Here is a 26405-nt window from a genome sequence, read left to right as displayed (position 1 = left end):
ATAGAGTAAAGGCAGTAGAATATTCTAGGCATGGGGAAGGTCAGAGGAAATGCCCAGAAAGCAGAGATAGAGCGTGCTGTTTGTAAAGAAAACAACAGTGACAATAACAGCAGCAGCAACAGCAAAGACCCAGGAGACCAGAGTCCCTGGATCAAAGAGTATATGTTGGGCAGTAAAATGTAAAAAGACTAGAAAGATAGGAGAAGGGTTTGAATGCCAAACGGAGGATTCCATATTTGCTCCTGGAGGCAAGAGGGAGGCAGTTCAATTTATTGAGTGGGTGGCAGTGGTGAGAACACAATCAGACTTGTGCTTTAGGAAACCTATTTTAAGAAGATGGTTTGAGGAAGATTACCATTTAAAAGAAGAAGCAATCAAGGAAATGTTGGTTAGTAGAAAGTTTCAAAAGAGACACAGTTGAGTCATATATTCTAAAGAAGACTTAAAGATGGCACCAGGACCAGGAGGAGGAATGGGTGGAAAATGGAAGATATCTGTCAACATTTCTATAACTTATTAACTCATAACAATGGAACCAAAACATGCAGACCCTTAAATTTTAGTCCTCAGTTAACTGCATGAGGAAGTAGAAAGGTCAGGAAGGAACAGAAATATGGGGGAAAAAAAACAGCTGGTACAACCCAACTAGATGGATACCCCAAGTAGATGGGAAATTAGGGCAAGGGCAGTGCTTCAATGGCAGAGTATTCCAAGGCACCTGTGGCTTTCAGAAGGAGATCCCAGATTCTTCCAAGTGCGGAAGTAGCTTTTTTTCTCATTGTGTTAAGGAATATGGTGATAAAGACACTGATTGTAAGATAAAAAACAATGCTATTGAAAACTGCCTTCTATCTCATGGTCTACATGGCCATGTACATACTCTGTGCAGAACATGTGATCTGAAATCATACCTGCCTTTTAATCATTTCTTCCCAATACTACCTGGGTAGCCATAGGAAGGTCATTGATCCCTTACTAGATCTATAAAGGTAAGTGACTGAATCAGACAACCTCAAAGGACCTTTTCAGCACAAAAATCTGTGATGCTATGAACTCGCGTGGTTTGGCTTGGAGCAGAGATCAGTTTGTGTGCCTTGAAATCCATCTTTAGTTTTTTGAAGAGAAGTCAATTTTGTAATGCTTAGACTTAGAGGTTGTAACTAGAGGCCATGAATGGAACACAGAAACAAGCAGATTTAGCCTTGGTACAAGGGGGAAAGCCAACAAACTTCCTCACAAGTGCCCTATCCCAATGTGAAATAGTCTTGCTCAGAAGGAAGTCAGTGAGGCCTTCAGTCACAAATCAGAGGACTACTTGAGAGAGAGAACAAGCTTTTCCCTAAATTGAACCCATGCATGCCTTGTTAAGGCAGAGAATTTTAAATCGAGAGACCAGGAACACAAAGCAGGTTCTCTGGGCTCAAACACCAATGATTAAAAAGGATAGTTTGCTGTTCAAGGAGAAATTTCTTAAAATGCTCACCATAGACAATGGTTGTGGTCACATGGCATTTCATTCTTTAATATACTTCCTAAAGAGTGTGACTTCTGGATCATGTTTTTTCCCAGATTACAGATTATTACAGTTATTTGTTTTCTGAAAGCAAATATAATATGATCTCAAAGTCAAGATTTTCCTAAGTATGTCTTCAATAATATCTCTCATGAGTCTCTCATGATGAACTTGAAAGTTTGTCCTTCTCTGAAAAGCCTTTGTATTGATAGTAATATGATTCCACCCCTGTGTATTTTCTGGAGTCTGTAAAATAGACGTGAACACATCAGGTTGACTCCACCACACAAATTGTCTTCTCCTGAATGGATTCTTACGTATGTTAAAGGTGATTCTCTGAATGAAGCCTTTTGCAAACAAACAACATTGACAAGGTTCTTCCTCTAAGTGGATCCCCTGGTAACCAGTGAGATGATATTTCAGACACTACTCACATTTCTAGACTTTTCCCACTTGGTGGATTTTATGATGTATCCTAAACTTTTCTTGACATTTAAATTATTTAGCACAATGATCATATTTATAGGGTTTCCTCTTCTTTGTGTACTCTCTGATGACTAGACAGACCTGATGGGAATTTGTATTCTTTTCTACAGTGATTGCATTTATAGGGTTTCTCCCCTTTGTGTACCCGCTGATGATGAAGCAAACTTGATTGGTCAATGAATTCTCTTACACACAGATCACATTTGTAGGGTTTTTCCCCTGTATGGATCCTTTGATGTATAATGAGATGATTTTTCTGAGCAAATCCTTTGCCACACTGATCACATTTATAGGGTTTCTCTCCTCTGTGCACTCTTTGATGCCTAGACAAACTTGATGGAAAATTATATTCTCTTCCACACTGATCACATTTATAGGGTTTCACCCCTGTGTGTACCATTTGATGTTGACACAAATCTGATGGATCACTGAATTTTCTTCCACTCTCATCGCATTTTAGGGTTTCTCCCCTTTATGAATCCTCTGGTGTCTAGTGAGCTCAAATCTACATACAAAACCTTTGCCACATGGATGATGTGTGGATTCTTTGATGAGCACTCACGTTTGATGTTGAAAAGAAGCTTTTGGGCGGCTAGGTGGCACAGTGAGTAAAGCACCAGTCCTGGAGTCGGGAGAACTCGAGTTTGGCTCTGGCCTAAGACACTTAACACCCACAAAAAAATACTAGCCGTGTAACCTTGGGCAAGTTACTTAACCCCAATAGCTCTCCAAAAGGCAAAAAAAAAAAAAAAGAAAAGAAGCTTTTGTCACATTGATCACATTTGTAAGTTCCTTTCTGTGTGTGAGTTCTCTGATGGTCAGTGAGGTGATCTTTCTGAATAAACCCTTCATCACACTGATCACATTTATAGAGCTCTTCTACATGGATGATCGCATGACCACTGAGGCCAACTTTTGGAAGGAGTCCTTTGTCACAATGATCCCCTTTCTGGAACTTCTCCTCTCTGTGCATTTGCTGATGAACCACCTTTCTCATTTAGTTTGCAGTTGAAACTAAACTGGTAGCAATAATCACGTCAGAGAGCAATAACTAACTCCCAAGAGATCCAAGAAGATCACATATATTAGGAGAGGTGACTAAGTGGCTCAGTGCATAAAACTGGGTCTGGAGTCCAAAAGAGCCAAGTTCAAATACAGTCGGAGACTCTTACAGACTGTACGACCCTGGACAAGTCACTTAACCCTGTTCATCTCAGTTTTGTCATCTGTAAAATAAGGATAATAGCATCACCTCTCTCCCAGGGTTGTTGTGAGGATCAAATGACATAATAGTTACAAAGTGCTTAGCATAGGACCCAGCACATAGTAGGTACTATGTAAATGGCATCTATTATTTATTGTTATTGGTAGAAAATCCAAACATCTTCTGCAGAAGTAAAGGTGGATGAGTTGTGAATTTACAGCTGTTCCTCTGCAACAAGTTCTGGGGATTTTTGAGTGCTGCAGTCTCAGCCGACCTATTTTGGGGAGAACATTGATAAACTGAAGATCTTCCCAGGGGCAACATCTTCTTAGAGGAATTATAGTAGACGATGCCAAATGGTAATTATTCAAAGGAATTCCAGAAGCTGAGCCTAGGGGAAAAAAGGGCATAGGGAGACATGGTAACTGACCCCAAGCATTATTGATTTCCATCTCTTCAAAACTGGAAGAAACATTACTGGTCACCCCTTCCACCCTCCTTTATTTTATAGTTGAGGGAACTTAGACACAGGCAAGTGATTTGTCCACAGTTAGTCCACAGTTACAGTGGGTTATAGGAAGAGCTAGGATTTGTCTCTTTCAATTGCTTTTCAGTTATGTCCAGTTCTTCGTGACCCCATTTGGGGTTTTCTTGGTAAAGATACTAGAGCAGTTTGCCATTTCCTTATCTAGCTCATTTTATAGATGAGGAAATTGAGGCACAGTTCAGTGACTTGCCCAGGGTCACACAGCTAGTGTCTGCTAATGTTTTAACTCAAGAAGATGAGTCTTCCTGACTTCAGGCCCCGCACTCTATCCACCGCACCACCTAACTGCACTAAGGATTTGACTAATACCGTCTACATCTTCTAGACCCTCTGCCTTTTCCTCTCTACTATGACACCTCCTTGGAAAAAAAAAATAACATATAAAAGAGGGTTTTTTGCTCAGTCTGTTTTATTCTCTTCTGTTAATCATATTTAAGACTTATTCTCATCCTCCAAAAATTGATGTCCCATGTGATAATATATAGAACAACACCGGATTCTTCTCAAAAGAAAATGTTACATGCTATTATACACCACGGGAATCATTGTTACAAATAACTAATAAGAAAAATGCAAAATTAAAAGAATAAAATTTGTTAGGTCTCATGGCTTAGGAGACCACTAACTTGCTTGTGAGACATGATTGTGAAATTTGCCATGTAACTATTTACAAGACAGCAATTAGCAAGCCCAGAAATCAGGACTTGGGTTATTGTTTTGATGATTATCTAGACTTAAGAAATATTCATAATACAGATTAAATTTAAAGGTGTTTGCATACCTTTTCTTCCTTAAGAGAGCCTTATTGTTAACCATTTACCAGCACACACCTGTATTGCTTCATAAGTAGTGTCTGCATTCAGCATGTGTGGAGTAGAAGCCTTTAGGAATGAAGTCACCTCAAGACTGGGGTCTGATGACAATGATGATGGTAATGATAAAATTAATAATAAGAACAATAGGCGTTTGCATAACCCAAAAGACTTTCCATTTACTGTCTCATTGGAGACTCCCAATGCTTCTACCTTATACTCAGCAAAAAGGTGACAATAGATAGAAATAAGGTTAGGGGAGGGGGACTATGGAACTGCAGGAATGAGGGTACACCAATGCATTTGGGGTGGAGCTTTGGTTCATCCAATCATTGTGGGAAATCACTTGGAATTACTCCAAAGTAGTCACTAAAATATCTATACCATTTCATCTAGATTTCACTTCTTGGTATGCATATGTTTTAAGGGAGTGGACGACTGAACAAAAAGCTTTATATAGTTCAAAATATTGAGGGCAACAGTTTTTTGTGGTAGTAAAAGCTGGGAACCAAGCAGACACCCAGCATTTGGGGAATGGCCGAGCAAGTTGTGGTATAGGGATATAATAGGAATATTATTGTTTGGTAAGAAACAATTGAGGCACCAGGAGGTACTATGGTGTATAGGCCTGGAGTCAGGAAAGCTCATCTTCATGAGTTCAAATCCAAACTCTGACACTTACTGGCTGTGTGACTCTGGGCAAGTCACTTAATCCTCAGTTCCTCATCCATAAAAATGGCAAGCTACTCCAGTATCTCTGCCAAGGAAACCCAAATGGGATCACAGAGGGTCGGACATGACTGAAAAAAAAACTCAACAACAGCAACAACAAAGACACAGTGAATGTGTATGTTTCTTAGGGTGTGGAAGGGGAGGTGATGTAGTTAGACCTGATATTAGGATCAACCGGAGGAAGGGTTAAGAGAATGCACCTCTTTCCCCTTCTTTGTAGTTAGGAACTATGGGTGTGGAGTATGGTCTGTACTGTTGGTCTTGGGTGATGGGTTAGTTGGTTTTCCTGAGATACTTTTTTTTTTTTTTATCCTTGATTAAAAGAGATGGAAACTGGGTACTAGTCGGTGATATATGGAATTATATGTATATTTGTACACATATTCCTTCTACAGCTTCCTTCTGCAAATACAACTCCCAAATGTGGTCTACCCAGCACAATCTTACTTGCTTCTTGTTTCTGCTTCAGTGCATTTCCTTAGGCCCTTTATGTCTACTCCCAGTTCTTGGCACAAGGTTGGGCCCATAGAAGTACTTAATCAATCCATCTTGACCATCTGGCTGACTGGTCTAGAATGGCTATCCCTATTCTTCTTATCTAAATCTGACCTTCCTTCAAGGCTGAGGTCCAGTGCCACCTTTTCCATGTAATCTTCCTGGATTCCCCCAGCCCTCAGTGGTTCCTTCCTCATAATAGGCTGGTGATTTTATTTATTCACTGGGGCAAGGATAGAAGAATGGTCATTATCGGTCTTCTTGGCCAGATGAAAGACTCTGCTAAGAAAGAGTCCTCTTGACTGATTGATTTGATTTGATTTTCCTGGATGCTGGGGGAGAGCTGCCTTTCCTTGTCAGTCTTCAAGACTACTTGTATACATTGTGATGGGGAATCCTATTGTATGTCAATTGGATAGATAGTCACCCAGATCTCCTTCAACTCTCTACATTTTGGAATACCATAATGTGTACACCCAGAACAGACATGTAAAGAGAAATTATTATTGACTCCTTTTGATCCCTAGAAACTTGCATAATATCCAGCACAGAGTAAATCTCAAATTCTTTTATATTATGGTATTTATTTTTCTATTTTTAAAATGTAGAACCTGAAAAAAAAAATTCGTAAACAAAGCAGAACAGAAAAAAAAGGATTCCATCTGAAATCTTCAATCTCTGTTTCATGTATGACAGCATACTTATCAAAATATCATAGGGATACATTCATAAATACAAAAATAATAAAATTCATTTGGATAAAAAAACAAATCTATAAAATCAAGGAAAATATAAAGAAAAGGTAGAAAGCACTTTCAGACCTGAAATTATATATGATAAAGTACAAATCACCAAAATCACTGAGCATTGATTTAAAAAAATAGAGAAGCAGATCAATGCAACAGACTAAAGAAAAAAGAATGGGAAATAATGGTACTCAGTAAGCCAATATTTGATAAACTCAAAAGCATGAATTGATCTGAAAGAACCCCCAAATTGATTTTCTAAAAAATCTCCAGGGAAAACTAGAAAGTAGTCTGTCAGAATATCTTACATCTTACACCTATCTTATATTCTTGGCCAAAATTGAGAAAGGCAAGAGCAAAACTCAAATAGATCATTTTGATTGCACAAAATTGAAAAAAAAAACCCTTCTGACAAAATTAATGTATTTAGGATGACTAGAGATGTGCTTAATTGGGGGGAAAAAACTTCTTTATATACAATTTCTCAGAAAAGAGTTTGCTAACCAAGATATATAGACAAGTGACATGCGTGCATTTGTCTGTTCATGCATGTCCTGTATACATATTTATATAAATATATTATAATATGTTATATATTATAGATGTATTCATAAATATCCATATTCTTATATATTTATATAGTTGTTTATTTATATGAATCTAAATTTTCAATTTATATGAATCTCTAAAAGCTATTCTGTAATAGAAAAATGATAAACAAAAATTTTTTAAAAAAGAATTAAAGATTTTGAATAGAACTTGGGTGAGGTATTGAAAATAAACCCAGATACTCAAAGTTTACAAGTCAGGCAGTTTTATTACTCACAGAGATGTTTCCAAGTCCTTCAGTTCTGTGGGCAAACTAAGGTGGTGGTTCCATATTCCATCCTCTGGTGAATCTCTAATTGAGAGCCCAGAACTCAGGGGTCTCTGCCTATTGTGCTGAACAGATTCCCAGGGGCAAAGTAGATGAGGAAACTGAGCAGCCCAGCTACCAGCTCCCTATCTGACACAAGGGCACTGAGATTGGGAAAGTTTGCTAAACTGAATATGATCAGTAGAACCTTGCAAGCTTTGCATATGTAACTTAGATGAAGCTGGCTAAGCTAGTTATTGGGTACATAGGAACTTCCTTGTACATAGGTGGGTCAATCAGTGAGCAAACATGGAGTTATGTAGGGGCCAGTAATAGGCCACCACTCATAGAAATCAATCACATGTCTTCCATAGTTATGAGGAGATATATAATTCTTAACCAAAAAATGATAAAAGAAAGTATAATAGAATAGATAATTTTGGTTACATGGAATTGAAAAGCTCCCTCCCCACAAGTGATCATATTTAGGATATAAGTAGGGAAGCATTAAAATTGGGAAAAAAAATCTTTGTATCTGATTCCTTAGAGAAGAATTTGGTATCCAAGATGTGTAGATAAGAAACACATACATGTGTGTGGGGTGGGATGAGAGTCTGTGGGTCTATGTATATATTTAAATAGCTACATATACACATATATATGTTTATATATACTTACATATCTCTGTGTGTGTATGACTAAAAGCCATTTTCCAATAGACAAATTATTAAAGAATATGAGTGTTTTTTTTAAAAAAGAACTATTAATAACCATAAGAAAAAAATGCACTAAATCACTAATAATAAGAGAAATATAAATTAAAACAGACACACCAGACACAAAACAGACACGTTATTGATGAAGCTGTTTTTTTTTAATAACTAAAGTTTAAACAACTTAGTTTAAACAACAATTGGTTGTTTTTTTTTTCTTTAAGGAAAGCAATTTGGAATTTTAAGGTTTATAAAGGCTATAACTTGAGGAGGGGAAAGGTTACGAAAATTTTTGAATGTCACTAAGATCTAACACGCTGTGAGTGTTCTAAGCCTGCACTATGCCAAGTGACCTGGGATGAGAACTTATCTCACAGGGTTTGGGTAAGGATCAAGTGAGATTCTCTATAAACATATAGCATATGTAATCTGTCAGTTATAATGTGCTATGCCCATTATTCTTAATAATATTAATAACCAGACTTTGACAGAGTTCTTGCACAAAAAATAGTTAAAGAAATACATGTTGCAAATGGTAGCAAACAGCATGACTGATGAAATCTTACCTCCATTTTCAGAATAGGTTTATCCCCAAATCTAGCAACACTATAAATGCTTTAGCAAGGGTGGAATTTTTCAATGTAAATCAGATTTGAATTTGAAAACTGATGAAAATCCAAGGTAATTGTAGAAATAGTGAGAGGACATGTTGCTGTCCTCAATGAGTTCAATTCTCCAGGTCAGGAAGAACTACCGACCAGATGATTTAAAGAAGAAAAGAAAAGAAAAAAAAGGTAGATGTATTTCTTTATTCACTAAGAGAGATTTTCTTAAAAATTATGAAGGGTGGGACAGGGGCTAAAGGTCTGTGAACTGGCAAATGTTTTCCAGATTTTGAAAAGGAATCAAAAGCTGGTTCCTTCTAATTATAGCCGGCTATCCTTGGATTGTATGATTGCCACAATTCCATGATTATTAAAGGGATAGATCATATGCAGTTAGAAAGGGAACCAGTGATTTTTTCGAGCCAGCACAGGTTTGTTGTAAAAAAATCACCTTTATTGACAGGATTACTGAATGAAAGGATGACAGGAATTCCATAGAATATGCTTACTTTACAGGAAGGTGTTTGATGAAGTCTCTCATGAGATCCTTGTGACATTATGGTGATCTATGGGATGGATGCATTCAGTTAGGTACAGTCGGAATTCTCCTTGTATGATGACCAGTGAATGAATACCAACCAAGGACTATGTGACCTTAGCATTGTTCTGTTTAATATACTTATCAAGGACTTGGATGAAAATAGAAATAGGACTCTGAGTGGTTAGTCAATAAACATTTATTAAGAACTTACTATGTGCCAGGAACTCTACTAAGCTTGGGAGATAAAAAGAAAGGTGAAGGACAGTTCTTGCACTGGAGAAGACAAGATACAAATGACTATGTACAAGCAAGCTACACACACACACACACACACACACACACACACACACACAATTGTAAACAATGGAAAGAAGGCACTATTACTAAAAGGAATCAGGAAAGGCCTATTAAATTTGCATTTGGAAATAAAAAAAAAACTTGGCATCTCAAAACATTATTATTACAGGCTAGAATAGTGAGTTGGATTTAATTAAAACAAAATCTGCAGGAGCAGATGCAAAATTCTTACCTTGGGTTTAAGAAGGCATCTGTACTCAAATCTGGCCTCAGACAAAAACTAGCCATGTGACCTTGGGCAAGTCACTTAACCCCAATTGCCCTCCAAAAAGCAAAAAAAAAAAAAAAGGCATCTGTGCAACTGTGGGTTGAAGGGGATAGGTCTAAAGGGTAGAATATGTGGGAAAGAACTGGCAACTGTAATGAATTGTAAGCTCAATATGCATGAACAATTTAACTGACAACCCCCAAAACAAATTGTATCTTTAGCACTTCAATGCTTCAGTGAATTAATGAATTTATTAAGAGTTGTGTGCTAGGCACTGTGCTAGGGATTCAAAGATATAAAGAAGGCGGTCTCTACCCTCAAGAAGCTTACATTCTATCAGTAGAACCAATGTGTCCACATGTATAAGAGTGTATAGAGAACATAGAAAAGAAATAGAAGATAATCCCCAAGCCAGGGGAGGCACTAATAGCCAGGGGCATCAGGAAAGGTCTCATGTATATACACAAGGGCCAAATGAGTGAGAGTACACTTGTCTTTGTTATTACTGTTTTTTCTTTTCTTTTAAAGAATCCTTGGTTATATCTAGCTCCTCGAAGGAACAGAGCTCAGGCTCAACTTTTCAGGAGTGTTAACCACCCCTGCCTGCCCACTTAAGAGAACAATTCCCCTGCTTGTAGGAGAGCTTTGAAAAAGGCCCAGGCTGGTGTCTGCAGCTGAGGTGAGCTGGGATGTCTGGGGGCGGGCTGGCCCAGAGCCCAAAGCATCACAGCCTGCCGCCCTCCTCCTCCCTGTCAGTTCTCAAGAAGTGTGCCAGCTGAGGAAATGGAGAAGAGTGAAAGCCTCAGAACCACTTCCCTGTGCTGTCCCCACTCCCACGTAGGAGAACCCTCTGCAGGATCCAGCTGTCTGGCCAAATGTTTACCACCAAGGCAAGGCAGAGGACTGACATTCACCATCACAGGAAGCCTGATGCTTAATGAGAAGGATGGTCAGAGGCTTCAGGAGCAGACAGTTAGACAGAGGTGCCTGCATTCATTTATTCCACTGCTTTCCACCTTAGTGGACCTATCGTTATGCCTACTGTTAAGTAGGTCCTTTAGGGACTTTTTTCCAATTCTCTATTTTATTTCAATTCTCAAGTTTATTTTGAACTTGTTGGTTCAATGGACATTTGAAGCTGTGAGGGAGGTATTAGATTAGGACTTGGGGTCTGAGAGGGAGGTTTACAAAGATATGTAAGGCGATGTATCTGCCCTTGAAGAGATTAGACTCTGTTAGGGGAGATATGCCATGTGCACACATGACTGTAATTAGACAATAGAACATAAGTTTGGGATGAATGTATGAAGGGAGCATTAGGAGTGTCCCAAGGAGAGAGGGAAAGAAGAGAGATCACTTGTATTTTAGGGAATCAAGGAAGATTTTTGAAGTACAATTTTTGGGGAAGATTTTAAGATTGTATATTATTTCTGTAGTCAGAGATTGGGAGTGGGGGGTATTAAACTGGCCTGGAATTGCTCAGGGCAAGCCTTTGTATTTATTAAGCAACTATTATATGGCAGGAGCTTTGCTAAATACTGCAGAGGTTCTTAATTTGGAATATAAGAACTTTAGAAAAGAAATTGATAATTATATTCAATGAAATTGATTCCCTTTCTAATGCTATATGTTTTGTTATTTGCATTTAAAAAACATTGTCCTGAGAAGGGGGCCATAATTTTCTCCAAATTGCCAAAAGCATCTATGACATTTATAATCTTCCAAGCCCTGCACTATGAATACAAAGACTTTTTTTTTCTATTTTGATTAGTCTTTTAATTTAGTTTAATTCTTGTCTCCAAGGAAGGAAGAAAGGGAGAGAGGAAGGAAGGAAGAAAGGAAGGAAGGAAGGAAGGAAGGAAGGAAGGAAGGAAGGAAGGAAGGAAGGAAGGAAGGAAGGAAGGGAGGGAGGGAGGGAGGGAGGAGAAAGGAAGAGAGGCACAGGCCAGTGGTCAGAGTGCTGGACTTGAAATCAGAAAGAACTGTGTCTCAAACATTTGCTAGCAATGTGACCCTGGGCACAGATTCTAATCTATAAAATGAGAAGATTGAACTAAATGGTCTCTACATTCCTTTCTAGCACTGAAATTGAATGAAAAGTGTTTATTTTTGAATAACTAGACAGTGATGTGATAAAGTAGACAGAGGAATCCACTTGGATGGAAATGGGAAGGAAGGGAAAAAATACCTAGAAGCCTACTACGTGCCAGGCACTTTACAAATATCATTTCATGCAAGCCGCACAAAAGCCCTGTGGGGCTGGTTCTATTATTATTTCCATTTTACAGTTAAGGAAACTGAGGCAAACAATGATTTGCTCCTAGTCACACACTTCATTAGAGGCTGAGACTGAATTGGACCTTGAGTTTTTTCTGATTTCAAGTCTGATACTCTCTCCACCATGCCATCAACTGCCTGAAGAAGATTTGACTATAAATCCTGCCTCATATAGTTACTAGCTGTATGACCTTGCACAAAATCCCTTAAACTTTCTCAGATTCAGTTTCCTCTTCTGAAAAATGGAGATCATAATAATATATCAATCCTGACAATATCTCCTTCAAAGGTTTATTTTGAGGACCAAATGAAGTACCATAGTACATAGTAACCTCTGTTATGTAAATATTATAATTATTATTATTTCTTAAGAATATATTACAACCGCTGAGTAATCTACTGGGGGTTCTAACACAAAAGTGAGTCAGTCCCTGCTTTCAAGGAGATTAGAATCTAGCTGCCCACCCCTGCAAATATTCAACTCTCCAAACTTTTATTAAGTGCCTACTATAATACATGATGGCGACAACAAAGGACAAGAAGTCATCCCTGACCTAGATTATGCTGAAGATGTTCAAGGGTTGTGATCTGTGTTGGTGAAGGGAAGTCACCAAGTCAGTGAAAGTCACAGCTCTTTGGAATATCGAAATTTTGTTTGAAATTACAATGTTGCTTCTGTACAAATTTGAAGGGATTTAAAAGCATTTTATTCTCTTAAATTGATCTAAATGTTTCCCTGTGAGATTATGGATGCACTTAATTATGAAGAAATTGGTTTGCAGAGGAATTGTGAAGTTCTCAAACAATGATGGGTCATAAATTCTGAATATCAGTTGAGTCCAGAAAGATTCAACCTTATAATACTTTGAAAATATGTTGATTTAATTCAGGATTTCTGACCTCAAAACTTATCAACGACTCTTCTACCAACAAGAAAAAATCCCCAGTCTTCCAGTTTCATATTCAGAGTCTTTGATGGGATCTTGAGAGGTCATCTACTCCATCTGGCAAGCTTCCCTGAAGCCTTTCCCAACAGATTGGTTCTCCCCAAAGAGATCTCCAGGGAAGGGAGGTTTCCTGACCTCTCCCAGTAACCCTTTCCTGGTCTTCTTTGGAAAGGCTTCTGACAGCTGAGACTTGACCTGAGGCTTTAACATTAGCCAGTACCATTTCCCTAATCCCTGATTTTTGGCAGTTTTTACTTGAGAAGAATGACAAATTCATAGATTCACACAGTTGGAAGAGACCTCAGAGGGCATCTAGTCCAACCCACACTCAACCAACAATTGTCTGATAAACAAGTCAAATTCCTCTTCCAAGCAATAGCCCCATAGCTAATTTTGTTCAATAAGCATTAATGAATGTTTACTTTGTGGTTGGCATGGTGGAAATGGAGGGCATCCAAAACTAAAAAATGAAATATTCTCTCCCTTCAAGGAACTTCGATTTAGGCAACCTTAGACCTGAAAGTGTTATAAATGTAACAGTTCTGGTAAGGCAGCCTCTCCAAGCTTTAACAAAAAATTCATTTGAAGACATTGATTGGTGAAAGGAAGGGGGCAAAGAGGGCACCATGGCCCCAAATTGGCAAATTATGAATTGGCTGAAAACTCTTAACTGAGAACCAGAGAGAAGGGGCAGGAAGAGAGAGAAACTATGGCTTTGGCCTCATCTTCAGACCCACTTGCACGTAACAGGCTTAGAAATGCCACGAGAGGTGATATCTGTTCCTTTGCTGACTTTCACCTCAGTCTACTAATTATTGATCAAAAGCATGTGAGAAAGTATTTGGAGAGAAGGTGGGGCTCTTTCTATTAAAAAAAATGTAGGCTTGGCTAGGATCCCATACTCTTCCCTAGCTGCCTTACACCCCCATGACTGAGTCCACAGAGCAGAGTATAGGCATGGCAAATAGGCAGTTTGGACTATTATGAGAATCCAGTGGCAGTTTGGCCAGGTATCGGAGAGTCATTCACAAATGTTACTAATAGGAATAACAATGGACTGACATTGTTGATATCAATAAATCAACAAGCATTTATTGAATACCTCCCAAGTGCCTGGTACCATCCTAAGTGTTGGGTATATGAAGATAGGAGCAAAAGATGCCCGCACTATACATGCTTATATACATATATATTTTTTAAGCAATCAGGGTTAAGTAACTTGCTCAAGGTTACACGGCCAGTTATTTCTGGGTGTGGTGCTGAGTGTCTGAGCCCGGGATTCGATCTCCAGGTCATCCCGACACTGGAGCTGGTGCTCTTACTCGCTGAGCCACCTGGCCGCCCCTAAGCAATTGGGGTTAAGTAACTTGCTCATAAGTGTCTGAGCCCGGGATTCGATCTCCAGGTCTTCTCAACACTGGAGCCGGTGCTCTTACTTGCTGTGCTACCTGGCCGCCCCCATGCTTATATTTCTAATGGAAAGAGGATAAGTACTGATACAGACTTATGTGTGTGCATGCCATGGTGTACATGAGGAAGTGCACTGTTGCTGTTGAGTCATTCAGCCGTGTCTAACTCTTCAAAACCCCATGAGCCCTTCTAGCCTCTACTATTTCTTTCTTTTTTAATTAATTAATATATTTGGTTTTAGTTTTCAACATTCATTTCAACAAGATTTTGAGTTACAAATTTTCTGTCCGTCTTTCCCCCACACCCACCCCAACTTAGCGAGACTACTGAATACCCCTTTCCCCAATGTGCTCTCTCTTATATCCTCTCCCATACCCCCTAACTTTCTAATAGGGCAAGATGGATTTCTATATCCCAGTGCCTGTATATCTTATTTCCCAGTTGCATGTAAAAAAACCAATTTTTAATTAACATTTGTTTTTAAAACTTTGATTTCCAGATTCTCTCCTTTCTTCTCTCCTTGTCTACTCCCACTAGGAAGACAAGCAGTTCAATATAGGTTATACATGTGTAGTTATGCAAAACATTTCCATAGTAGTTATATTGTGAAAGATTAACTATATTTCCCTCCATCCTATTCCCCTCCCCCCTTTTCTATTTTCTTCTTTGACCCTGGCCCTTTTCAAAATGTCTGCTTCTTGGGGCGGCCAGGTAGCACAGTGAGTAAGAGCACTGGCCCCAGAGTCAGGATGACCTGGGATCAAATCTGGGCTCAGACACTTAGCAACCACCTAGAAACACCTGGCCGTGTAGCCTCGAGCAAGTTACTTAACCCCAATTGCTTAGGGGTGGCCAGGTGACTCAGTGAGTAAGAGCACCGGCCCCAGAGTTGGGATGACCTGGGATCGAATCTGGGCTCAGATACTTAGCACCACACCTAGAAATAATTGGCTGTGTAACCTTGAGCAAGTTACTTAACCCCCAATTGCTTTTTTAAAAAAAGTGTCTGCTTCTAACTACCCTTTCCCCCAACCTGCCCTCCCTTCTATCATTCCCCCTCTTATCCCCTTCCTGCCTATTTTCCTTTAGGGTAACACAAGATCTACCATGTTTCCCCGATAATAAGACACTGTCTTATTAATTTTTTTGGACAGAAAAACACCAGAGGGCTTATTTTCAGGGGAGGGCTTATTTTAATGAACATTGACAGCAATTTTAATAAACAGGTAAATGTGAACAAAAAAATGTACCTTTATTCAATAAGCAAATCACTGGGGAAGAACAGGATGACGCGCTCACTGCTGCAGCTCTGATTGGATGCAGGTCGGAGCGCGGCATGCATTTCACGAGGTGGGGGGGGGAACGGTGCATACAGAGGGTACCGTAATGTAGTGTGTAGCGCAGGGGATCACCTTCACTACAGTAGCAATCTCAATAGGGCTTATTTTTGGGGGAGGGCTTATTTTAGAGGAATCTTACACAGTAAGGGGAGGGCTTATTTTCGGGATAGGTCTTATTATCGGGGAAACACAGTATCAGTTTCTATCTTAGGGTAAGATACCCAACTGGGTGTGTATGTTATCCCCTCCTTAAGCCAAATTCGATGAGAGTAAGTTGACCCATTCCCTTTCACCTTCCTTCTCTTCCTCTTCATTGTAACAGTTTTCTCTTGCTTCTTTTATGTGAGATAATTTACTCTATACCATCTCTCCCTTTCTCCTTCCAATATATTCCTCTCTCATTTCTTAATTTTATTTTTTAGATATCATACCTTCCTATTCAACTGATCCTGTGCCCTCTATGTATAATATGTACACACATATATACACACACTCAAATATATACACACACTTACACCCTCCTATACATACATATATATATATATATATATATATGTGTATGTATGTATGTATACATATACATTCCCTTCAACTATCCTCATAACTGAGAAAAGTCTCATGAGTTGCAATTATCATTTTTCCATGTAGGAATGTAAATAGTACAACTTGAATAAGTTCCTTATGATTTCTTTTTCCCGTTTACCTTCTCATGCTTCTATTGCTTCTTGTATTTGAAAATCAAATTTTCTGTGCAGCACTGTTTTATTTTTTCATCAAGGATGCTTGAAAATTCTCTATTTCATTGAATAACCACATTTCCCCCTGAAGCATTATACTCAGTTTTGCTGGGTAGGTGATTCTTGGCTTTAATCCCAGATCCTTTAACCTCCAGAATATCATAATCTAAGCCCTTCGATCCCTTACTGTAGAAGCTGCTAGATCTTATGTTATCCTGATTGTGTTTCTACAGTATTCAAATTGTTTCTTCCTGAATGCTTGTAATATTTTCTCCTTGACCTGGGAACTCTGGAATTTGTCTATAATATTCCTAAGAGTTTTCTTTTTGGGATACTTTTCAAGAGGTGATTGGTGAATCCTTTCAATTTCTATTTTGCCCTCTAGTTCTAGAATATCAGAACAGTGTTCCTTGAGAATTTCTTGAAAGATGATTTCTAGTCTCTTTTTTTTGATCATGGCTTTCAGGTAGTCCAAAAATTTTTAAATGATGTCTCCTGGATCTATTTTCCAGATCAATGGTTTTTCCAATGAAATATTTCACATTGCTTTCTAATTTTTCATTCATTTGGATCTGTTTTAAAGTATCTTAATTTCTCATAAATTCATTAGTTTTCATTTGTTCCAGTCTAATTTTGAAGGAATTATTCTCTTCAATGAGTTTTTGAAATTCCTTTTCCATTTGGCAAATTTGGCTTTTTAAGGCATTCTTCTCCTCATTGGCTTTTTGGGCCTCTTTTGCTATTTTAGTTACTCTAATTTTAAGGTGTTATTTTCTTCAGTCTGGCTGTTGACTTGCTTTTCATGATTTTCTTGCATCATTCTCATTTCTCTTCCCAATTTTTCCTCCACTTCTCCTACTTGCTTTTCAAAATCCTTTTTGAGCTCCTCCATGAACTATGATCATATTTTTCTTAGAGGCTTTTGAAGAAGGAGTTTTCACTTTGTTGTCTTCTTCTGGTTCCATGTTTTGATCCTTTTTTTCCCCCAAAAGGTTTCTATGGTCTGATTGTGATTCCTTTGCTTGCTCATATTGCCAGCCAATTACTTGACTTTTGAGCTCTTTGCCATGGTAGAACCCTGCTTCCAGAATGGAGAGAGCTCTCTCCCAAATTGTGGGGGTTTTCACAGTTGTCAGAGCTATGAGGAGGGCACCCTCTCTGCAGCCACTACAAGCTCTGGCACACTGGTGTTTCTCACCCCAGGAGTACCACCCAAGACAGAGATCCAGATCCAAGCAGGTCAAAGCAAGAGTGATTACCCTCTGAGTGGTCGCTTGGTCCTCCTGCAATCTATAGGCCAGGAGCATTCGAGACAGCTTCACAGCAGCAGGTGCCACCACCCACCACCATGCACTTCTCACCCTAGTGGCAGAAAGTGCCAGACCGCACTCTTCTCTCACCCTGGATCGGCAGGGTTTCCCACTGACCTTCTACTTTCTCTTTGGTGTTTATGGGTTGAGAAGTTTGGAAATTGCCACAGCTGCCAGTGATTCACTCTCCCAAAGTTTGCTCTGGCTTGTCTGTGCTGCTTGTCCGGGCCACCCCAGCTCTGGGCCTGTATGGCTCATGCAGAACTATGCCTGGTTCCTAGCTCAGTGTGATAGACCCTTCCCATTCAGCCTTCCAGGCTGCCTTCAGCAGGAGATTTGTTTCTCTGTGTCACTTTGTGGGTTCTGTAGCTCTAAAATTTGTTTAGAGTAATTTTTTTTTACAGGTATTGGAGGTAGTTGGTGAGGGAGCTCAAGTAAGTTCCTGCTTTTATACTTCCAACTTGGCTTGAATAGCTCCCCCCACTATTTCTTAAAGAATTTTCAAGCTCATATTTGTTGTCATGACACTATGTATCCAGCTCATCTTCTGCCATCACCTTTTCCTTTTACCTTCAATCCTTCTCAACATCAAGGTCTTTTCCAATCAGTCCTGTCTTCTGATTATGCTGCCAAATTACTGAAATTTCAGCTTCAATGTTTGTCCATCCAGCGAATGACCTGAATTAACATCTTGAAGTACTGATTCTTTGGATCTCCTTGCTATCCAAGGGACTCTCAAAAGTCTTCTTCAGCCCCACAGTTCTTCAGCACTCAGCTTTCCTTGTGGTCTCACTCTTATAGTCATACATTGCTACTATATAGACTTTTGTTGGCAAGGTGAGGTCTTTACTTTTTAGTCTGCTGTCCAGATTTGCCATAGCTTTCCTCACAAGGAGCAAGTGTCTTTTAATTTCATGAATGCAGTCACTGTCTGTAGTGATCTCTGAGTCTAAGAATATGCAATCTGATACTGCTTCCATTTCTTCTCCCTCTATTTGCCGTAAAATGATGTGAACAGTTGCCAGGATATGAGTTTTTTTGGATATTAAGTTTCAAGCCAGTTTTTACACTCTCCTCTTTTACCCTCATCAAGGGGCTTCTTAATTCCTCTTCACTTTCTGTCATCAGAGTTGTGTCATCTGTCTATCTGAGATTGTTGATATTTCTCCTGACTAGCTTGATTCTGGCTTTTGACTTACCTAGCTTGGTATTTCAAATGATGTATTCTGCATATAAGTTAAGTAAACAAGGTGACAGTATGCCACCTTGTCATAGCCTTGTCCAATCTCAAACCAATCGATTGTTCCATGTTTGACTTTAAGTGTTGCATCTTGGCCTGTATGAAGGTTCTCTAGGAAACAAGTAAGATGATCTGGTCCTCCCATCTCCTTGAAGATGTGCACATTTTGCTGTGATCCACCCAATCAAAGGCTTTGCTGTGCTCAATGATGCAGAAGTAGATGTGTCTCTGGAGCTCCCTTGCTTTCTCTGTATGCCAGCATATGTGGGCAATTTGGTCCCTAGTTCACCCACCTCTTTGAAAACCAGTCTGCTCTTCTGGTAATTCTCAGTACATGCATTGCTGAAGCCTACCTTGTAGAATCTTAAGCATAACCTTGCTGACATGCAAAATGAATGCCAATGCATTACTTAGATTATACTTTTTTCTTTTAATATAGCAAGTAACATTTTTTTTAAGCACAGATGCTACATTTTACAGATGGAGAAAATGAGGCTCAGGGATGTAAAGTGATTTGCCCAGGTTCACACAAGTAGTTAGTGGCCAAGGTGGGATTTGGACTTAGGTCTTCTCATTCCAGAGTTAATGCTTTCCCTATTATGCGCCAAGAGTTAGAAGATAGAAACGAAAATTCAAAGAAGAAAAAAAAGCAAGACCACTGGTCATTTGGGACTATTTCATAGATTTGGTGTTTTTACCATCAAATCAAATCAAGTCAAGTTAACAAGCATTTATTAAGTGTTTACTATGTACTAGAACCTGCATTAAGTGTTACGAATATAAATAGAAGCAAAAACAAACAAACAAAAAAAGACATCCCTTGCCCCTCATAGAACTTACCTTCTAATTGGGGAAGACAATATATAGAAGGTATTATAAACGGGAGAAGGAGGAGAAATTAAGAAGTTTAGAGAGGCAAGAGTAGAGAACAAAGAAGAAGGAATGTGGGTAGTTTATGCCCTTTCTTAAGACAGAGATTCTGGAATTAACTGACCAATCAGAGAAGACCTCTAACAGAGGTGGAGGAATATTCCTGGGTGGGAAGGATGCTGTAATATGGTGGAGAAAGAAACACAGAGAGTCAGGGGTGGGAGCTTAGAGGAAAAGGTGAAACTTCAAAAGTAGACTGCTTTTTGTGCCATGCATTGAAGATGTGGATCCATAGGGTCACCATCCACTAATATGAGAGAAAGGGAGAACACTGATAGTAGTTGGTGATTCCCCTTTGAGGATTAGGGAAGCAGATGTTGGTTAAGCTGATATACTGTCTTTCCTGAACATGTTTCTGGCATATGACTGATACAAAATTTTTGCCTTCCCAGGAAGGGTATCTGAGTCATGACTGGAGACCCTTCTAAGACATTTTTTAAAAATTTCTTTAAAAAAAGAAATTGCTCAATATCCTTTAGACTACATCACAGACTCTTTCCCCACCATTGAGCTTCCCTTGTGACAAAGAAAAAAATAAAATGATTAAGGAAAATACCAGCCAGAGAGATTAGGTCTGATAATGTATGCAGAATCTCGCCTAGTGATGCTCACCTGCACTGTTGAGCAGTAATACTGTGTTTCATTATCTCCTCTCACATTCCAAGACTTCCCAAACTTGATGTCCATTCCTTATCATTCAGCTAGGGACAAAAGATACGACTAGAAGGAACCCAAAATAGGATACATAGCATTACAAAAGCCCTGGGAAAGAAAATGAAAGCATTATGGGTCCAGGTGGTGTTTTCATCAATGTTTCCAACTAAAAGTTTAGGAGAGAAAGCTGGATTTGAGAAATGAACAGCTGGTTATGAAGTTGGTGTCTGAGAAGAGGATTTGGCTTTCTTATACCATAGCATAAAATATAGTATCGATAGGCTCTTGAATAAAGCTAGAGTGCACCTAACAAGGAACAATAAAAACAATTTTTTCCCCATGGAGTCTTGAGAATCTAACCCAGATGGTTTTATATTTTAAGGAAAGACTGAAAAAAAAAACTGCCCACATACGTCTGCCAAGGCATCTAATTTCCACAGGGAAACATGTACAGTATAGGAAGAATTTCAGTGGAGTAGCCCAGTGATTCACCAGAGTTGATTTTCTAAAAATAAGCATCAGTTATCTTTTTACAAATGTACAAATTATGGGTAACATACATTGTGAATTAGAGATACTAATAAAAGGAGAGAAATTTTACTTTCTAGGTATACCTGATACTTGATGGGTTTGCACATTTGGCTAGAATTTGGTTTTAAAAGGGGATTCTGATCAATAAGCAAAAAAAAAAATGACCAAGGGAGAAATAAAAGAAAATCTTGGTGGGGAAGAGGAGTGGTAAGCATCTGATCTTAGAACTAATGAAATAGGAGAAGAAAGCCATGTATGATATTTCCTCCACCCTGAGAGGGGGTGTGTAGATTTCAAAGGACTCATGTTAAAGAACTGTAGTGTATTACTCCTCAATTCTTTTCTTGATCTTGTTCTAATTAACATTTTTTAAAAAGACTTTAATGAAGGTCTAGGTGTTCAACTTATTAAATATGCAGATAACCCAAATATGTAGGTGATACTTACTACATTGAATCAACAAACCAAAAACTGTTTTTGACTACAGATAGAAGTTCCAGAAAGGTTGATTTAATCTTCTGTAAAGGTAGGTTTGCCATAAACTCATGAATTTTGGCTCAGAAGGGATCTCAGATGTCCTGTATTCCAACATTTATCCAAGGGAAAAAATGCTAATAATTAAAGTCACTCAAAAGAGAATGGGCTGCCGATTGGTTCTCTTCCTTCTGTCAAGTTGAATTGAACAGAAAAGAATATTAACTATCACAGTGATAATAGTAGTGATACCTTCTAGTTACCTAGTTCTTTAAAATTCCCTTTTCTCCCAATGCCTACTGAGGTAGTTTTATTATGCCCATTTTAAAGATTAGGAAAAGAAAGTGATATTTGGATATGAACTAACTTGTTCTAGGTGATAACAGCAAGCTAGCTGACTTCAAGTTCATCACTCATTCTCCTATAGCATTTTGCATTTCTACAATGCATGGCAGTCTGGTCCAGGTTTCCAGTGTTGGAATGTCCTGCTCTCAAGGAGTGTGCAAGCCAGTGAGGGAGAAAAATCATAAACAGGGGGCAGTTAAGTAATAATAGAATACTATAATGCCCATGTGTGGCTAATGCCCATACGTACTTTGTTGATCATGATTCCTGGGGAAACTTAATGTAGTGAGAAGTAAGAGGTAAGGGTGATCTTCGTAGAGGAAGCTGGGTCTTGAAGGATGCAACATATTTGCATATGTGGGGTGGATATTTCAGGCAAGACACATTTGTAGGCAAAGACCCTGACTGCCTACACATACTTTTCTCATTTCACGGCTGAATAAACTGAGGCTTAAATAGGTAGTGAGTCAGAGAGGTGGGATTTGAATGAAGGTTCTCTGACACTAAATACAGTGTTCTCACCAATGTACCTTGATGTTGTTGTGGTTTAGTCAATTTTGTTATATCCTATTCTTTCGCACTCAACGATTTCTTGGCAGAGATACTGGAATGGTTTGCCATTTCCTTCTCCAGTTCATTTTTACAGATGAGGAAACTGAAGCAAACAGGGTTAATTGACTTATGTAGGGTCATTCAGCTAGTAAGTGAGGTCAGATTTGAACTCAGGGTCTCCTAACTCCAGTCCTGGTACTCTATCTCACCACCTCAAGGCCCATATATGCCTTTGTACCTGATAAGAAATCTCTCTTGGTGTTTTCGACTCATTGTTGTTAGCCCTTCTCCTGAAGTCCACAAAGTCCATGTCCTGAATCATGTGGTTACCCTTCAAGTAGTTAAAGACGGCCCTCCTGTCTCCCTCCCTCTGAGTGTCCTTTCTCTAGGCTAAACATCCCAATAATTCCTTGGCTCATTGTTTTAGGGTGGGGTTTTTAGACCCTTGTGTCTTGTCCTCCTGCTTTCTGGATGTACTTGAGCTTATTAGTTTCCCTTCTAAAATGTGATACAGAACTCTATGCTCTAGATGTGGTCGGATAGCAGAAACTGCTTTCTTAGCCAAGGAAGATTTTTTAAATACATTTTTAAAGTTCCTTTTTTTTTAATTGGTAGTTTGTCATTCTCACACTCACCTAGTGTGCAAAAGAAGCTTCTCCATCACCATCTTTACCTTGCAGGGATCTCATGGGGACTTCTTTCCTTTTCAAACTTTCACAGGATGCTCGAGGCCTGAATAAATCCAACTGACTTGAGGTTCTAGCCAATTTTGAGCTGTTTTATTTTCCTCTCTCTGTTTTGTTTTAAAGAAAAGTTCCAGAAATGAGAGACAGATATGATCCTCCAGATAAGCGACCCTTTGAGAAAATCCTTTTGAAAATGAGAAGCTGCCAAAATGACCCGTGATAGCCGCTTTTTTCTTTTTAACAAAGCATGCTTGATTTTCTTTTCATGTAGATGTTTTGACACTAGTCTTTACCAATTAAGGGAAAAAGGAAACAACATTTGACGGCCTTCGACTGCTCCATGATGTGACAAATGTGTCTTTTTTCATGTCTGTAGGAAGAAGAAAAGTTTTTGGTCTCTGTTTGAATGCCAAGGGACTTGGGTGCCAGGTGAACAGCACAATCAACCCTCTTGCCTATGTTGATCTCCTCAAAAGTTTTAACATTCAAATTCCTTGCCACAAATTCTTCTTTGTCTTAGTAGCTTGTATCCATTTTAGGTATGTCACAGACTCTAATACTAACTAGATGAAGGAGAAACTGACTTTTGGGTTATGGAAGATAGACCTCCTTAGCATCTTTGTGACTGAAGGAGATAAATGAAGTTTTGAATCATGAGACCTCAAGAACAAAAACTGACCACGGGGTATAGACATAGGAGAAGAATGTAGTTATTGAGGATAAGGGGCTGGTGGCATCAGACCTGGACAATCTTTGTAGAGCATTCTGCTTCCAAAATAATCTTTCTAAAACAAAAGTCTGACTGTGTCACTCCTGTTCAAAAACTTTCAGTGGCCATTTCCCATAAGCACATCTTTAGCTAGTTTTCTTTGGAATGTACTCTCTCCTCATCTCCACTTCCTACAAAACTTAATTTCCTTCCAGGATCAACTCAAGTGCTCCCTTCTGATCACCCTTGTTTTCAACACTCTTTCTCTCAAATTATTTTACAATTTACTTGACTATGCATATGCTGTATAATTGGGAGAAGATAAGATCATTGAAGGCAGAGTCTGATTGGGTTTTATCTTTGTATACTTAGAGCCTAGCACATAACAGATTTCTGATAAATGCATGTTTGCATTGGATTGGATTGGATTGCTGTCATTCAGAAACCAATAAATATCTTCCCCCTCTTTTTTCTTCCCCTGAAGATCTCCTCCAGTCTTCTGTAGGACCTGAAATATTCGCCTTCAATCAATCCTTTAGGAGCAGTGAAGTTACTGTCAGACGAACCATGACTCTCGACTTTCATGGGATCTGCTTTATCTAGTCTCAAGCTTTTGTCTTTTTGATTAATAGCCATAGTTTCAATCGTTGGAATTCTGCCTAGCACCTGTTTTAGAGCTCATCTCTATGTCTTTCTGTTCATAGATAACCCAATATGTTCTTTGGAGAAAATCCAATATCAAGTTATATATTAGATGCCAGGCTTATGCTCTTGTGCAACCTGAAACCAAGAATTCCCTCACCAAACCCCAGTCCACTCCACTGACAGAGTTGGCTAAACTTTCTCTTGATGGAAATTCTGTGATAGCCATCTCCACATAGTGATAACAGATGCTTAGAATGATTATAATGAAACACTGTAAGATCGTAAGGAACCTCCAGGATTGTCTACAAAAAAAAAATTAAATTATGTTATTATAGTGCTAATATTAAGTAGATAAGCATGTCAGTATCCTTTGAAAGTGGCCAGTCGATCTTGTTTATAGCTTGAGCCTTAGAACTCTTAATTTCTCTTCTCCCCTACATGGTACAATGAAAATATTGCTGACTCTGCCATTGGAGGACCAGGGTTAGAATATCATCTACTAGTTAATGACCCTGTCTAATGTCACCTAAACTCTCTGGGCCTCAGTTTCCTCCTCTGTAAAATGAGAAAGTTGGACAAGATCAGGAGTTCTTAACCTGGGGTTTATTGACTTGTTGTTTTAATACTTCAATAATTGTATTTCAGTGTAATTAGTTTCCTTTGTAATCCCATGTATGACATCATTCTGAGTAGTGGTCTAACCTGTTGGCTTCACCAGGCTGACTGCCAAAGCTTTGGATCCATGACCCCTAAGAAGTTTAAGACCTCTCGGACTACATAGTCTATTTCTAAATCTGTGATTCTGTGTCTGATTCACCTGAATACCCCACTGTCGGACTATACTGGGAAAGGGGAATAGACTGCAAAGAACATGATTTCATGGTACCCCTACATAATAACAGGATAAACCATAAACTTGGCAGTTAACTATGTAATTGAATATTTATCTGGACAGGAAAAGTAAATAATTCTGGTCTCAAACTTTTAGTCTTATGGGAATTGCCATAAAGGAATGAAATGATGTTGCATATTTCTATTGTTCAGGTTAGTTTAGTTTAGTTCGGCAAACAGATTCTATGCAAGACACTGAGCTAGGTTGGGGATACAAAAAGAAATTTAAAAAAATACCTCTTTTCCTCAAGGGGCTTCTGTTCTGCTGAGGGGGTACAGCAATAAAGTAAAGCCAACATTTCGTAGATACAAAGTACTTGCAAATGGGAGGGAGCCATAAGTGTGCTTCTTTTCACACCCCAGAATAGCGATCTTGTGAATGTTGGCGATTCAGTATAGAATATACATAATAAAGGATAAATCAAATTCAATACCACAGGCATTTATGAAACACCGACCGCACTCTAGGCATTGTGCCAGACACTAGAAATATAAGGACAAAAATGAATAGGGCCTGTCCTCAAGGAGCCTCCATTCTACTGGATTCTTATGACAACTGGTGATAATCTATGTAAGACAAGAAAAGTCACTGTTGGCTTGGGGCAGAAATGATTGGTAGATGATACCGCCTTATGAATTATCTTTCTTTCTTTCTTTCTTTCTTTCTTTCTTTCTTTCTTTCTTTCTTTCTTTCTCTCTTTCTTTCTTTCTTTCTTTCTTTCTTTCCTTCTTTCTTTCTTTCTTTCTTTTTCTTTCTTTCTTTCTTTCTCTCTTTCTCTCTTTCTCTCTCTTTCTCTCTTTCTCTCTCTCTTTCTCTCTCTCTTTCTTTCTTTCTTTCTTTCTTTCTTTCTTTCTTTCTTTCTTCCTTTCTTTCTTTCTTTCTTTCTTTCTTTCTTTCTTTCTTTCTTTCTT

At 38.7% G+C, this 26405-nt stretch overlaps 1 protein-coding gene and 1 long non-coding RNA gene across 8 annotated transcripts in view; one reads left to right on the top strand and one right to left on the bottom strand.

The window, feature by feature from the left end:
- The window catches only part of LOC138165296 (FGGY carbohydrate kinase domain-containing protein-like), a 545803-nt gene that overhangs the window by 166962 nt on the left and 352436 nt on the right, over positions 1-26405 (top strand). The window lies entirely within an intron of this gene.
- On the bottom strand, positions 3331-7759 carry LOC138165297 (uncharacterized). Its single transcript, XR_011169332.1, has 2 exons — positions 7362-7759; positions 3331-3594 (listed from the first exon to the last, which is right to left on the bottom strand). It is a non-coding gene; the product is annotated as an uncharacterized lncRNA (long non-coding RNA).

The sequence above is a fragment of the Petaurus breviceps genome, unplaced genomic scaffold (assembly GCF_028583685.1).
Source record: "Petaurus breviceps papuanus isolate PSGF00001 unplaced genomic scaffold, PetGlider_PUasm1.0 208, whole genome shotgun sequence".
In the NCBI taxonomy this organism is placed as follows: domain Eukaryota; kingdom Metazoa; phylum Chordata; class Mammalia; order Diprotodontia; family Petauridae; genus Petaurus; species Petaurus breviceps.
Note: the sequence above shows the minus strand (reverse complement) of the source record. Positions and strands in the feature narration are given on the sequence as shown.